The sequence below is a fragment of the Lissotriton vulgaris genome, chromosome 1_2 (genome assembly GCF_964263255.1).
Source record: "Lissotriton vulgaris chromosome 1_2, aLisVul1.2, whole genome shotgun sequence".
NCBI classification, from domain to species: domain Eukaryota; kingdom Metazoa; phylum Chordata; class Amphibia; order Caudata; family Salamandridae; genus Lissotriton; species Lissotriton vulgaris.
The window spans coordinates 75,087,125-75,104,046 of NC_141686.1; the positions used below are offsets into that span (position 1 = coordinate 75,087,125).

General features: G+C 45.4%; 1 protein-coding gene across 1 annotated transcript in view; it reads right to left on the reverse strand.

The window, feature by feature from the left end:
- The window catches only part of SLC6A13 (solute carrier family 6 member 13), a 758,242-nt gene that overhangs the window by 703,500 nt on the left and 37,820 nt on the right, over window positions 1–16,922 (reverse strand). The gene's annotated exons all lie outside the window — the stretch shown is intronic.

Sequence of the window (16,922 nt, forward strand, 5' to 3'; positions counted from 1 at the left end):
CTTGATCCTCTGCTTGTTTAACCAGAGAGCTGATTCTTTTTGTGAGGTCCGGGGTTGGGTCCGATGTTAGTGGCGTGTAATTTCTAACGTCACCAAGTAAATTTCTACAAGTGGTCTCATACTCTGTTGTGTCCTGGATGACGATCCCTCCGCCCTTGTCCGCGGGCTTTATGGTTATGGAGGTGTCGTTTTTTAGTTGTTGCAATGCCTCAAATTCAGCAGTACTGAAATTCCCGAATGTTCGCGGGTTTTGGCACTGTTCAAGGTCTTTAAATACAGCTTGCTCAAAAGCAGTTATGGCCGCTGGTATTGTATGTGAGGGCGGGATAAAGGTGGAGTTAGGTCTTAGACCTGTATCGCCTTTCCTAACCGATTCCAATGGGTCGATTTTTCCATCAAAAAATGCTTTTAGTTTTAATTTGCGGAAAAACCCTGCTAATTCGCAGTGCATTTTGAATTTATCAGGTTTGGCTGTGGGGACAAAGCCTAGCCCCTTTTCCAAAACTTTGATCTCCACCGGAGTTAGTATTCTGGTGGATAGGTTGGTTACTAGACTTAGACTCCGCTCGGGCCCGGTTGCTGATTGCTCCGAGTGTGATTCGCCACTGAGTCGTCTTCCTGCCAGGTTACTCTGGTGTTCCCTCTCCTCTTGCCTCTGCCTCTCCGGCCGCTCTCTAAAAAAGGCTGTCTGTATTGCTGTTGATAATTGGCCTGGGGCATGAAGCCTGGGTTCCAGCCCATGAATGGATATGGTGGCTGTTGGAAAGCATAGGGATGGGGACCCATTCCCATTTGTGGGGGGTACCACTGTTGATGGTTGCCTTGATTTCCATGTCCACTTCTGTTGGTTCTGTTGCCACGGTTTCCTCTCCTTTTTGTTTGCTTGAAGGAGTTGTTACTTGAGCCGCTGCTATTCGATGAATCATCATCCGAGTAGTCTGAGTTGTTGGCATTGCGTGCTGGCGGAGTGAATGAAGCTGCAGAGTAGGGATATACTTTCTCGAACTCGAACTTCTTTTGGTCTTTTTGAAGTTTTGTCACCTTTGATTGCATTAGGTTGTCTTTGTATTCGTTCATCTCCTTGTTGAGTTCATCTAGTCGTTTTTTGTAGCCGGTGATGGTGGCTTTGAAGTGAGACTCTGTTTCTCTGATCTCTATCATAATGGATTCCGAGAGTCTTAGGGCTGTTTTGATTATTAAGACCATCCAATCGCGTGTGCAATGCCATGCGATTGCGGCCCAGTCCTTCCGGAAGGCTGCATCATTCAGGAAGATGCGTGGGGCATTAGCCACCAGCAGGCCTTTCGGGGCTGTGTTGGTTGTTAGATAGCCCTTCATGATCGTGCCATGGAGGACAGTACGTATGTGCTCTTTCTTTTTTTCTGACAGGTTGTCCCATTCAGCAGTGTTGGCTATTGCCTGTGATATGTGAGGGTCTGCAAAGACTGCAGCATCCGACATCAACTCCTCGATCTCCGCCTCAGAGTATGTCAGACCCAGGTTCGCCATAGTGGGATGTAGGTTAAAAGAACAAGTGACAATAACAACTATTATTGTCTTGTTCACAATAAAAGAAAGCTCTCACAGCTGTGCGCTGCTATGATATATATCAACAAGGAGAGAGGTAGGGAGAGTCAGGGACACTCTCTTAATCCCCGGTTATATGTTAAACAACAAAAGAAGAGAGGTCTAATCTGGTTAGGCACGAGGTTACCAGAAGTTAGGAGCGAAAAGATAGGTGGGTAGTATAGATCACAGTCACTCTAATTCAGTGGGATCACAGTCACTCTATTTGAGTAGGAAAGCCCTCACACACCGACCTGGTCAGTGTCATGCTTCATCATCGGGCCCCACCGAAGAGACCGAGTGTCTCTTCGGTGTGCTGCGACGCCAGAAAGACTGCGGAGCTGGTCGTGTGGGGAGGACGTGTGGTGAAAATAATAAATTTAAAAGTGACTAACAGGGTATCAAAAAAACTTTAATGAGTGATCCCTAAAGCACGTGTAAGTGGTATGTGTGTCTGAATTTAAGAGCCAAGGTTATTAGGATTTTGTTTAAATTCAGCTAAATACCACAACTTTAAAATTAATCAGTCAACATGTTTCTGCCTTTAATGTGGTATATATTCACCATGGCATTCTTCAGGACTAAAACCCCGGCGGTATGGACACTCTAATAGTCCACCCTAACCTGGGGACGTGAAAGTGAAAAAAGAAAAAAGTGAAAAAAGTGCTTAAAAATATGGAGAGCAAATTGCTCAATCCAAAAAAACCCCAAATTTAGGGGTGTAACAGCACCTGCAAGAGAAGATATACAAACAAACAGATATAGACATACATACAATTAGTATATACCAGCGTAAACTTATCATAGTGCTCCTAAATTGGTGGCAAACCTATGTGTGCACACACTAACTGATAGCTTATGCACCATCCAAGTAGCCCTTGGGAGTATTTATACTTGCTAGGAGGTGGAGTGCTAGAAGTGGTTAAAAACTACTATTTGTAGTGAGGGAAAATAAAAACGCAATGTGAATTCTCCATGAGGAGGGATCAATTGACCAAAGGGTCGGTGACCCCCATTAGGTGGTAAATATGGAGAACATCTCACTTTAAAAATGGGCGCTATTTGCACCATGGGTCACGGGAGGGGGGTTGGAGCGCGCTTGGCACATCCTAAGAAAAAGAAGGAGTTAAATGTCAGCATAACCCATACAGCACACAGGCACTTAGCTTATATCGATCGTAATGGTCGTTCCATTGTGGATGCAGACTCACGCCCTCAGCGCTCAAAACCCGCTTGTCAACCTGCAAGAACCCTCTGAACCGGACCCCGACGATAAAGAGCGGAGCCGGAGAATGGGTATAAGAGCGCTTTGTTTTCGTTTGCGCGCTCGATTCCGGGTTGGGCGTGCCTTGCTCAAAGCGAGGCTTGGGGCGCACACGCCCACTTGGGCGGAGCGCGTTGGGGCTCAAACCGAGGTTTGGATTGGGAAGCCAATCGTTGCGCTACGCTTGAAGGTGGTTTTCGATGCTAATGGTTGTTATGGTAACCGAAGGGCAATTTATGTTTACGGCAATGGATTGAGAAATCGAGTCTCTTGATTGGCGAGTTATATTCTATATTATTGGTAATTGGTACTGGAAAAGACTGCGAGTACATAGATGATGTCAGAGCAGCCTAATTATGGTGGTGTTACCACTGCTAAAATGCATAGAAAGGGACAGAGTGCACATATTGTCAGAAAGAACTTTCGCTGGTAAAAAGTAGTCTTTTGGCATGATGTTAATTTTATATAAGGCATGCTTGGATCAGATCCATTCTGTGTCAAGTTTAACAGCTACAAGAAGATTGTGGAGTTCATGATAGGACTGAGTTCCAGGGGATATCGTCATTGAGGCCATTGGTATTTGTCCCCAGGCGGTACACCCAGCGCTGTTCTTTTTCGAACAGTCTTTTTTGTATATTCCTTGTGCCCTCAATTGCTTCAATGACAGTCCACCGCATGTCATTGGTGGTATGATTGTTGTCTAGGAAATGGCGGCTCAACTTTGTTGTTATTTTCTTGCACCTTATGTTACTCCGGTGTTCGCAGATCCGTTGCTTTACCTTTCTAGTGGTCATGCCCACGTACCGAAGGTTACAGGAACAAGTGATCAAATAGATCACATTGCATGAATTGCAATTAGTATGGTCACGTTGTGTCCACACTTTCCCTTCTTCCAATACCAGAGTTTTTGTTGGTTGTGTTAAGTGGCAGACACTGCAGTCCGAGCAGGGGTAGTGCCCGGTGATTTTAGGTAGTCCCCATGACGTTGTCACTGATGGTGTTGGATCCTGTGGTTTCTCTTTCGGGCGAGTGTGAACCAGTGAATCTCTCAGACTGCGTCCCTTTTTAAAAGAAAAAAGGGGTTTTTCCCAGTCATTTTTAAAAGTTTTCACAATACTCCAGTGTTTGTTTATACTCTTTTTCAAGATGTTTGAAAGGCTGCTGTATGTGGTGACACAGGTGAGTGGAATCTGATCTGAATTGTTTGTTCTTTCTTCAAGGAGAGATTCCCTTGGTTGATTTCTGGCTCTTTTGAATCCTTTATTTAAGGTAGTGGGAGGATAGCCTCTATCTTTTAGTTTTTTAGTCAGATTGGCTGATTGGTTTTTGAAATCTGCGGTCGTGCTGCAGTTCCTACGTAGCCTGAGGTACTGTCCGTAAGGAAGGTTTTCTTTTAGCGGACGCGGATGGAAGCTGTCAAATTGCAGGAGATTGTTCTTTGCTGTCGGTTTGTTGTGGGTTTTTGTGGTCAGTGTCGTTCCGCTGATTGAAATAACCACATCTAAGAACACAATTTCTCTTCTGCTGATGGTGTTGGTAAATCTTAGATTCGGATCTAAGGTGTTGATCCATGAAAGAAAATCTTTCAAATCGTTATCGCTACCATTCCAAATGAGTAGGACGTCGTCAATGTAGCGTTTCCACAATAGCATTGACGAGAAAAACTTGGCGGTTGGTGGTAGGATATGTTTGGCCTCAAAATCTGCCACGTACAGCCCCGCCACACTCGGCGCGAAGGTACTGCCCATGGATGTCCCAGAGCATTGTAGGTATAGTTGTTTTTTGAATGAGAAAAAATTCTCTTTCAGTGCTATGGTGGCACAGTCAATGAAGAACTTTTTCGGTGTCTGGAATTCCCAACTGGTTGAATCCAGGACCTTTTTTAGGACTTCGATTGTGTCGTCCTGCGGAATGCTTGTGTAGAGGCTTTCCACATCTAATGTAACAAGGGTGATAGAGTCTTCAGGGAAATTGATTTCAGTCAGTAGACGTAGCAGGCTCTTGGTGTCCTTCAGGTAGGTCGGTGTCGACTGGACTAATGGTTTTAGGAAATGATCACAAAATTGTGATAGTGGTTCCAGAAGTGACCCAATGCCTGAAACAATTGGGCGTCCAGGTGGAGGTAGTTTGTTCTTATGCATTTTTGGCAAAGTGTAAAAGTAGGGTATTATGCTACTTGTGTTATTCAAGAAAGCAGCTTCATTCTTGGAAATCTGGTCTTGATCCTCTGCTTGTTTAACCAGAGAGCTGATTCTTTTTGTGAGGTCCGGGGTTGGGTCCGATGTTAGTGGCGTGTAATTTCTAACGTCACCAAGTAAATTTCTACAAGTGGTCTCATACTCTGTTGTGTCCTGGATGACGATCCCTCCGCCCTTGTCCGCGGGCTTTATGGTTATGGAGGTGTCGTTTTTTAGTTGTTGCAATGCCTCAAATTCAGCAGTACTGAAATTCCCGAATGTTCGCGGGTTTTGGCACTGTTCAAGGTCTTTAAATACAGCTTGCTCAAAAGCAGTTATGGCCGCTGGTATTGTATGTGAGGGCGGGATAAAGGTGGAGTTAGGTCTTAGACCTGTATCGCCTTTCCTAACCGATTCCAATGGGTCGATTTTTCCATCAAAAAATGCTTTTAGTTTTAATTTGCGGAAAAACCCTGCTAATTCGCAGTGCATTTTGAATTTATCAGGTTTGGCTGTGGGGACAAAGCCTAGCCCCTTTTCCAAAACTTTGATCTCCACCGGAGTTAGTATTCTGGTGGATAGGTTGGTTACTAGACTTAGACTCCGCTCGGGCCCGGTTGCTGATTGCTCCGGGTGTGATTCGCCACTGAGTCGTCTTCCTGCCAGGTTACTCTGGTGTTCCCTCTCCTCTTGCCTCTGCCTCTCCGGCCGCTCTCTAAAAAAGGCTGTCTGTATTGCTGTTGATAATTGGCCTGGGGCATGAAGCCTGGGTTCCAGCCCATGAATGGATATGGTGGCTGTTGGAAAGCATAGGGATGGGGACCCATTCCCATTTGTGGGGGGTACCACTGTTGATGGTTGCCTTGATTTCCATGTCCACTTCTGTTGGTTCTGTTGCCACGGTTTCCTCTCCTTTTTGTTTGCTTGAAGGAGTTGTTACTTGAGCCGCTGCTATTCGATGAATCATCATCCGAGTAGTCTGAGTTGTTGGCATTGCGTGCTGGCGGAGTGAATGAAGCTGCAGAGTAGGGATATACTTTCTCGAACTCGAACTTCTTTTGGTCTTTTTGAAGTTTTGTCACCTTTGATTGCATTAGGTTGTCTTTGTATTCGTTCATCTCCTTGTTGAGTTCATCTAGTCGTTTTTTGTAGCCGGTGATGGTGGCTTTGAAGTGAGACTCTGTTTCTCTGATCTCTATCATAATGGATTCCGAGAGTCTTAGGGCTGTTTTGATTATTAAGACCATCCAATCGCGTGTGCAATGCCATGCGATTGCGGCCCAGTCCTTCCGGAAGGCTGCATCATTCAGGAAGATGCGTGGGGCATTAGCCACCAGCAGGCCTTTCGGGGCTGTGTTGGTTGTTAGATAGCCCTTCATGATCGTGCCATGGAGGACAGTACGTATGTGCTCTTTCTTTTTTTCTGACAGGTTGTCCCATTCAGCAGTGTTGGCTATTGCCTGTGATATGTGAGGGTCTGCAAAGACTGCAGCATCCGACATCAACTCCTCGATCTCCGCCTCAGAGTATGTCAGACCCAGGTTCGCCATAGTGGGATGTAGGTTAAAAGAACAAGTGACAATAACAACTATTATTGTCTTGTTCACAATAAAAGAAAGCTCTCACAGCTGTGCGCTGCTATGATATATATCAACAAGGAGAGAGGTAGGGAGAGTCAGGGACACTCTCTTAATCCCCGGTTATATGTTAAACAACAAAAGAAGAGAGGTCTAATCTGGTTAGGCACGAGGTTACCAGAAGTTAGGAGCGAAAAGATAGGTGGGTAGTATAGATCACAGTCACTCTAATTCAGTGGGATCACAGTCACTCTATTTGAGTAGGAAAGCCCTCACACACCGACCTGGTCAGTGTCATGCTTCATCATCGGGCCCCACCGAAGAGACCGAGTGTCTCTTCGGTGTGCTGCGACGCCAGAAAGACTGCGGAGCTGGTCGTGTGGGGAGGACGTGTGGTGAAAATAATAAATTTAAAAGTGACTAACAGGGTATCAAAAAAACTTTAATGAGTGATCCCTAAAGCACGTGTAAGTGGTATGTGTGTCTGAATTTAAGAGCCAAGGTTATTAGGATTTTGTTTAAATTCAGCTAAATACCACAACTTTAAAATTAATCAGTCAACATGTTTCTGCCTTTAATGTGGTATATATTCACCATGGCATTCTTCAGGACTAAAACCCCGGCGGTATGGACACTCTAATAGTCCACCCTAACCTGGGGACGTGAAAGTGAAAAAAGAAAAAAGTGAAAAAAGTGCTTAAAAATATGGAGAGCAAATTGCTCAATCCAAAAAACCCCCAAATTTAGGGGTGTAACAGCACCTGCAAGAGAAGATATACAAACAAACAGATATAGACATACATACAATTAGTATATACCAGCGTAAACTTATCATAGTGCTCCTAAATTGGTGGCAAACCTATGTGTGCACACACTAACTGATAGCTTATGCACCATCCAAGTAGCCCTTGGGAGTATTTATACTTGCTAGGAGGTGGAGTGCTAGAAGTGGTTAAAAACTACTATTTGTAGTGAGGGAAAATAAAAACGCGATGTGAATTCTCCATGAGGAGGGATCAATTGACCAAAGGGTCGGTGACCCCCATTAGGTGGTAAATATGGAGAACATCTCACTTTAAAAATGGGCGCTATTTGCACCATGGGTCACGGGAGGGGGGTTGGAGCGCGCTTGGCACATCCTAAGAAAAAGAAGGAGTTAAATGTCAGCATAACCCATACAGCACACAGGCACTTAGCTTATATCGATCGTAATGGTCGTTCCATTGTGGATGCAGACTCACGCCCTCAGCGCTCAAAACCCGCTTGTCAACCTGCAAGAACCCTCTGAACCGGACCCCGACGATAAAGAGCGGAGCCGGAGAATGGGTATAAGAGCGCTTTGTTTTCGTTTGCGCGCTCGATTCCGGGTTGGGCGTGCCTTGCTCAAAGCGAGGCTTGGGGCGCACACGCCCACTTGGGCGGAGCGCGTTGGGGCTCAAACCGAGGTTTGGATTGGGAAGCCAATCGTTGCGCTACGCTTGAAGGTGGTTTTCGATGCTAATGGTTGTTATGGTAACCGAAGGGCAATTTATGTTTACGGCAATGGATTGAGAAATCGAGTCTCTTGATTGGCGAGTTATATTCTATATTATTGGTAATTGGTACTGGAAAAGACTGCGAGTACATAGATGATGTCAGAGCAGCCTAATTATGGTGGTGTTACCACTGCTAAAATGCATAGAAAGGGACAGAGTGCACATATTGTCAGAAAGAACTTTCGCTGGTAAAAAGTAGTCTTTTGGCATGATGTTAATTTTATATAAGGCATGCTTGGATCAGATCCATTCTGTGTCAAGTTTAACAGCTACAAGAAGATTGTGGAGTTCATGATAGGACTGAGTTCCAGGGGATATCGTCATTGAGGCCATTGGTATTTGTCCCCAGGCGGTACACCCAGCGCTGTTCTTTTTCGAACAGTCTTTTTTGTATATTCCTTGTGCCCTCAATTGCTTCAATGACAGTCCACCGCATGTCATTGGTGGTATGATTGTTGTCTAGGAAATGGCGGCTCAACTTTGTTGTTATTTTCTTGCACCTTATGTTACTCCGGTGTTCGCAGATCCGTTGCTTTACCTTTCTAGTGGTCATGCCCACGTACCGAAGGTTACAGGAACAAGTGATCAAATAGATCACATTGCATGAATTGCAATTAGTATGGTCACGTTGTGTCCACACTTTCCCTTCTTCCAATACCAGAGTTTTTGTTGGTTGTGTTAAGTGGCAGACACTGCAGTCCGAGCAGGGGTAGTGCCCGGTGATTTTAGGTAGTCCCCATGACGTTGTCACTGATGGTGTTGGATCCTGTGGTTTCTCTTTCGGGCGAGTGTGAACCAGTGAATCTCTCAGACTGCGTCCCTTTTTAAAAGAAAAAAGGGGTTTTTCCCAGTCATTTTTAAAAGTTTTCACAATACTCCAGTGTTTGTTTATACTCTTTTTCAAGATGTTTGAAAGGCTGCTGTATGTGGTGACACAGGTGAGTGGAATCTGATCTGAATTGTTTGTTCTTTCTTCAAGGAGAGATTCCCTTGGTTGATTTCTGGCTCTTTTGAATCCTTTATTTAAGGTAGTGGGAGGATAGCCTCTATCTTTTAGTTTTTTAGTCAGATTGGCTGATTGGTTTTTGAAATCTGCGGTCGTGCTGCAGTTCCTACGTAGCCTGAGGTACTGTCCGTAAGGAAGGTTTTCTTTTAGCGGACGCGGATGGAAGCTGTCAAATTGCAGGAGATTGTTCTTTGCTGTCGGTTTGTTGTGGGTTTTTGTGGTCAGTGTCGTTCCGCTGATTGAAATAACCACATCTAAGAACACAATTTCTCTTCTGCTGATGGTGTTGGTAAATCTTAGATTCGGATCTAAGGTGTTGATCCATGAAAGAAAATCTTTCAAATCGTTATCGCTACCATTCCAAATGAGTAGGACGTCGTCAATGTAGCGTTTCCACAATAGCATTGACGAGAAAAACTTGGCGGTTGGTGGTAGGATATGTTTGGCCTCAAAATCTGCCACGTACAGCCCCGCCACACTCGGCGCGAAGGTACTGCCCATGGATGTCCCAGAGCATTGTAGGTATAGTTGTTTTTTGAATGAGAAAAAATTCTCTTTCAGTGCTATGGTGGCACAGTCAATGATGAACTTTTTCGGTGTCTGGAATTCCCAACTGGTTGAATCCAGGACCTTTTTTAGGACTTCGATTGTGTCGTCCTGCGGAATGCTTGTGTAGAGGCTTTCCACATCTAATGTAACAAGGGTGATAGAGTCTTCAGGGAAATTGATTTCAGTCAGTAGACGTAGCAGGCTCTTGGTGTCCTTCAGGTAGGTCGGTGTCGACTGGACTAATGGTTTTAGGAAATGATCACAAAATTGTGATAGCGGTTCCAGAAGTGACCCAATGCCTGAAACAATTGGGCGTCCAGGTGGAGGTAGTTTGTTCTTATGCATTTTTGGCAAAGTGTAAAAGTAGGGTATTATGCTACTTGTGTTATTCAAGAAAGCAGCTTCATTCTTGGAAATCTGGTCTTGATCCTCTGCTTGTTTAACCAGAGAGCTGATTCTTTTTGTGAGGTCCGGGGTTGGGTCCGATGTTAGTGGCGTGTAATTTCTAACGTCACCAAGTAAATTTCTACAAGTGGTCTCATACTCTGTTGTGTCCTGGATGACGATCCCTCCGCCCTTGTCCGCGGGCTTTATGGTTATGGAGGTGTCGTTTTTTAGTTGTTGCAATGCCTCAAATTCAGCAGTACTGAAATTCCCGAATGTTCGCGGGTTTTGGCACTGTTCAAGGTCTTTAAATACAGCTTGCTCAAAAGCAGTTATGGCCGCTGGTATTGTATGTGAGGGCGGGATAAAGGTGGAGTTAGGTCTTAGACCTGTATCGCCTTTCCTAACCGATTCCAATGGGTCGATTTTTCCATCAAAAAATGCTTTTAGTTTTAATTTGCGGAAAAACCCTGCTAATTCGCAGTGCATTTTGAATTTATCAGGTTTGGCTGTGGGGACAAAGCCTAGCCCCTTTTCCAAAACTTTGATCTCCACCGGAGTTAGTATTCTGGTGGATAGGTTGGTTACTAGACTTAGACTCCGCTCGGGCCCGGTTGCTGATTGCTCCGGGTGTGATTCGCCACTGAGTAGTCTTCCTGCCAGGTTACTCTGGCAACCATCAACAGTGGTACCCCCCACAAATGGGAATGGGTCCCCATCCCTATGCTTTCCAACAGCCACCATATCCATTCATGGGCTGGAACCCAGGCTTCATGCCCCAGGCCAATTATCAACAGCAATACAGACAGCCTTTTTTAGAGAGCGGCCGGAGAGGCAGAGGCAAGAGGAGAGGGAACACCAGAGTAACCTGGCAGGAAGACGACTCAGTGGCGAATCACACCCGGAGCAATCAGCAACCGGGCCCGAGCGGAGTCTAAGTCTAGTAACCAACCTATCCACCAGAATACTAACTCCGGTGGAGATCAAAGTTTTGGAAAAGGGGCTAGGCTTTGTCCCCACAGCCAAACCTGATAAATTCAAAATGCACTGCGAATTAGCAGGGTTTTTCCGCAAATTAAAACTAAAAGCATTTTTTGATGGAAAAATCGACCCATTGGAATCGGTTAGGAAAGGCGATACAGGTCTAAGACCTAACTCCACCTTTATCCCGCCCTCACATACAATACCAGCGGCCATAACTGCTTTTGAGCAAGCTGTATTTAAAGACCTTGAACAGTGCCAAAACCCGCGAACATTCGGGAATTTCAGTACTGCTGAATTTGAGGCATTGCAACAACTAAAAAACGACACCTCCATAACCATAAAGCCCGCGGACAAGGGCGGAGGGATCGTCATCCAGGACACAACAGAGTATGAGACCACTTGTAGAAATTTACTTGGTGACGTTAGAAATTACACGCCACTAACATCGGACCCAACCCCGGACCTCACAAAAAGAATCAGCTCTCTGGTTAAACAAGCAGAGGATCAAGACCAGATTTCCAAGAATGAAGCTGCTTTCTTGAATAACACAAGTAGCATAATACCCTACTTTTACACTTTGCCAAAAATGCATAAGAACAAACTACCTCCACCTGGACGCCCAATTGTTTCAGGCATTGGGTCACTTCTGGAACCGCTATCACAATTTTGTGATCATTTCCTAAAACCATTAGTCCAGTCGACACCGACCTACCTGAAGGACACCAAGAGCCTGCTACGTCTACTGACTGAAATCAATTTCCCTGAAGACTCTATCACCCTTGTTACATTAGATGTGGAAAGCCTCTACACAAGCATTCCGCAGGACGACACAATCGAAGTCCTAAAAAAGGTCCTGGATTCAACCAGTTGGGAATTCCAGACACCGAAAAAGTTCATCATTGACTGTGCCACCATAGCACTGAAAGAGAATTTTTTCTCATTCAAAAAACAACTATACCTACAATGCTCTGGGACATCCATGGGCAGTACCTTCGCGCCGAGTGTGGCGGGGCTGTACGTGGCAGATTTTGAGGCCAAACATATCCTACCACCAACCGCCAAGTTTTTCTCGTCAATGCTATTGTGGAAACGCTACATTGACGACGTCCTACTCATTTGGAATGGTAGCGATAACGATTTGAAAGATTTTCTTTCATGGATCAACACCTTAGATCCGAATCTAAGATTTACCAACACCATCAGCAGAAGAGAAATTGTGTTCTTAGATGTGGTTATTTCAATCAGCGGAACGACACTGACCACAAAAACCCACAACAAACCGACAGCAAAGAACAATCTCCTGCAATTTGACAGCTTCCATCCGCGTCCGCTAAAAGAAAACCTTCCTTACCGACAGTACCTCAGGCTACGTAGGAACTGCAGCACGACCGCAGATTTCAAAAACCAATCAGCCAATCTGACTAAAAAACTAAAAGATAGAGGCTATCCTCCCACTACCTTAAATAAAGGATTCAAAAGAGCCAGAAATCAACCAAGGGAATCTCTCCTTGAAGAAAGAACAAACAATTCAGATCAGATTCCACTCACCTGTGTCACCACATACAGCAGCCTTTCAAACATCTTGAAAAAGAGTATAAACAAACACTGGAGTATTGTGAAAACTTTTAAAAATGACTGGGAAAAACCCCTTTTTTCTTTTAAAAAGGGACGCAGTCTGAGAGATTCACTGGTTCACACTCGCCCGAAAGAGAAACCACAGGATCCAACACCATCAGTGACAACGTCATGGGGACTACCTAAAATCACCGGGCACTACCCCTGCTCGGACTGCAGTGTCTGCCACTTAACACAACCAACAAAAACTCTGGTATTGGAAGAAGGGAAAGTGTGGACACAACGTGACCATACTAATTGCAATTCATGCAATGTGATCTATTTGATCACTTGTTCCTGTAACCTTCGGTACGTGGGCATGACCACTAGAAAGGTAAAGCAACGGATCTGCGAACACCGGAGTAACATAAGGTGCAAGAAAATAACAACAAAGTTGAGCCGCCATTTCCTAGACAACAATCATACCACCAATGACATGCGGTGGACTGTCATTGAAGCAATTGAGGGCACAAGGAATATACAAAAAAGACTGTTCGAAAAAGAACAGCGCTGGGTGTACCGCCTGGGGACAAATACCAATGGCCTCAATGACGATATCCCCTGGAACTCAGTCCTATCATGAACTCCACAATCTTCTTGTAGCTGTTAAACTTGACACAGAATGGATCTGATCCAAGCATGCCTTATATAAAATTAACATCATGCCAAAAGACTACTTTTTACCAGCGAAAGTTCTTTCTGACAATATGTGCACTCTGTCCCTTTCTATGCATTTTAGCAGTGGTAACACCACCATAATTAGGCTGCTCTGACATCATCTATGTACTCGCAGTCTTTTCCAGTACCAATTACCAATAATATAGAATATAACTCGCCAATCAAGAGACTCGATTTCTCAATCCATTGCCGTAAACATAAATTGCCCTTCGGTTACCATAACAACCATTAGCATCGAAAACCACCTTCAAGCGTAGCGCAACGATTGGCTTCCCAATCCAAACCTCGGTTTGAGCCCCAACGCGCTCCGCCCAAGTGGGCGTGTGCGCCCCAAGCCTCGCTTTGAGCAAGGCACGCCCAACCCGGAATCGAGCGCGCAAACGAAAACAAAGCGCTCTTATACCCATTCTCCGGCTCCGCTCTTTATCGTCGGGGTCCGGTTCAGAGGGTTCTTGCAGGTTGACAAGCGGGTTTTGAGCGCTGAGGGCGTGAGTCTGCATCCACAATGGAACGACCATTACGATCGATATAAGCTAAGTGCCTGTGTGCTGTATGGGTTATGCTGACATTTAACTCCTTCTTTTTCTTAGGATGTGCCAAGCGCGCTCCAACCCCCCTCCCGTGACCCATGGTGCAAATAGCGCCCATTTTTAAAGTGAGATGTTCTCCATATTTACCACCTAATGGGGGTCACCGACCCTTTGGTCAATTGATCCCTCCTCATGGAGAATTCACATCGCGTTTTTATTTTCCCTCACTACAAATAGTAGTTTTTAACCACTTCTAGCACTCCACCTCCTAGCAAGTATAAATACTCCCAAGGGCTACTTGGATGGTGCATAAGCTATCAGTTAGTGTGTGCACACATAGGTTTGCCACCAATTTAGGAGCACTATGATAAGTTTACGCTGGTATATACTAATTGTATGTATGTCTATATCTGTTTGTTTGTATATCTTCTCTTGCAGGTGCTGTTACACCCCTAAATTTGGGGTTTTTTTGGATTGAGCAATTTGCTCTCCATATTTTTAAGCACTTTTTTCACTTTTTTCTTTTTTCACTTTCACGTCCCCAGGTTAGGGTGGACTATTAGAGTGTCCATACCGCCGGGGTTTTAGTCCTGAAGAATGCCATGGTGAATATATACCACATTAAAGGCAGAAACATGTTGACTGATTAATTTTAAAGTTGTGGTATTTAGCTGAATTTAAACAAAATCCTAATAACCTTGGCTCTTAAATTCAGACACACATACCATTTACACGTGCTTTAGGGATCACTCATTAAAGTTTTTTTGATACCCTGTTAGTCACTTTTAAATTTATTATTTTCACCACACGTCCTCCCCACACGACCAGCTCCGCAGTCTTTCTGGCGTCGCAGCACACCGAAGAGACACTCGGTCTCTTCGGTGGGGCCCGATGATGAAGCATGACACTGACCAGGTCGGTGTGTGAGGGCTTTCCTACTCAAATTTATTTATTTATTTATTTATTTATTTATTTATTAAGCAACTTGTATTGCGCAGACTAAACCCGAAGGTATCAAGGCGCCTATCAAAATCAATAAACAGAGAATACAGAATGCCACTAGGGGTATGCAAGTGTGAAAAGATGGGTTTTAAGCGCAGATCTAAAAGTTTGCAGAGAGGGACTAGATTTTACCTCGAGAGGGAGGGCATTCCACCACTTGGGTGCCAGAAAGGAAAAGGCCTTACCTCCCCATCTTGCTTTTCTGACACGGGGTACAGAGAGGAGGAGTTTGTGACCGGAACAAAGATTCCTACTAGGGTTGTGCCGAGAAAGAATGGATCCCATACTTGTAAGGCTGGGTTTAGCAAGAGCTTTATACACCAGGCACATGGATTTGAACAGGATCCGGTATTCAACGGGGAGCCAGTGCAGTTGTTTTCTGGCTTCAGTGGCAGAGGCACGCTTTGGTAGGTCAAGAGCAAATCTCGCTGCCGCGTTCTGGACCACCTGCAAGCGCTGTAGGTGACTCTTGTTCAACCCTGCATACAGCGCATTGCAGTAGTCCAGTCGCGAGCCCAGAAAAGCAACAGCAAGTTGCTTTCTTGCCTGGGGTGACAGAAAATGCCTGATTTTCCTCAGTGTGTGGATAATCCCCCAGCAGGTCGAAACAGTCCTGTGGACCTGTTGGCACATACTGAGGTTGGGGTCGATCATAACTCCCAAGTTTTTTGCTGACAAGGTGGGCTCGGGACATGCACCCAGCGAATTCGGCCACCACTCCGCCGACCAGATCGATTCCTTTCCTCCAAAAACCATCACCTCCGTCTTCTCCCCGTTCAGCTTTAGTGAGTTGTGGATCATCCACTGGCCAACTGCCTCCATGCAGGATCTAAAATTTGCGGCAGTTGACGTAGCTGGCTGGGAGAGAGAGACTAGGATCTGGGTGTCGTCCGCATAGGAAACTACCTCCATCCCAAAAGATCTAATAAGTCTGGCAAGGGGGGTCACGTAGATATTGAAAAGGGTAGGGCTAAGCGCTGACCCTTGGGGGACCCCACATTGCACAGACAGGGATGGAGATAGGAATGAGCCCAGCATTATCCTTTGTTCTCTGTGGTCGAGAAAAGAGGAAAGAAGTCCCAGAGCAGACCCGCGGACCCCAATTTCCCTTAGGCGAGATGTTAATACCGCAGGAGAAAGGGTATCGAAGGCCGCAGTGAGGTCTAAAAGGATCAGGAGGGAGGTCTGACCCTCATCAACTCTGGTGCGGATGGTGTCCAGCACTATGGTGAGGGCAGACTCGGTACTATGTTCCCTCCTGAACCCATGCTGGGAAAGATCCAAACAACCCGAGCTCTCCACAAATGCAGCCAGATGTTTATTTAAATAGGCTTCGAGCATCTTTGCGGGAGCCGGGAGCAGTGAAATGGGGCGAAAGTTCTTTAACACCCCGGGGTCCAGAGAAGGCTTTTTAAGCAAGGGTTTTACAACAGCATTTTTCCACTGTTGGGGAAAAATGCCTTCCTTCATTGCTCTGTTCATGATGTCAACCAGAGGAGGAAGGAGAGATTCTCTGCACTGCTTGAGGATCTTTAGCGGGCAAACATCCAGCGGAGAACCAGATTTGGTTTTATCAAGCAGGATTTCAAGATCCTGACAGGAAAGAGGAGGAAAGGAAATCAATTCCTGATGTGGAGAGGATACCGCAACACTGGGCTCAGGGAGGGCAGGCAACAGGGGGACGGCGGTCAGGGATTTTTGGACCTCCAAAGCAGCATAGATGTCAGCGATTTTAGACTGAAAAAAGGCAGCTATCTTGTTGCACAGGTCCTGGGAGGCAACCACAGGATCCGGTGTCTGAAGTGTCGTAAGGGAATCTACAATCTTGAAGAGTTCTCTAGGAGATGACAATGAGGAGGTGAGTGCCGTGAAGTATTCCTGCTTGGTCTTGATAACTTCAAGTTTATAGTTTTTAAGCAAGACCCTATGGGCTTCTCTGTCCTTAGAGGCCCAGCTAGAGTGCCAAATAGAGTAACTGTGATCCCACTGAATTAGAGTGACTGTGATCTATACTACCCACCTATCTTTTCGCTCCTAACTTCTGGTAACCTTGTGC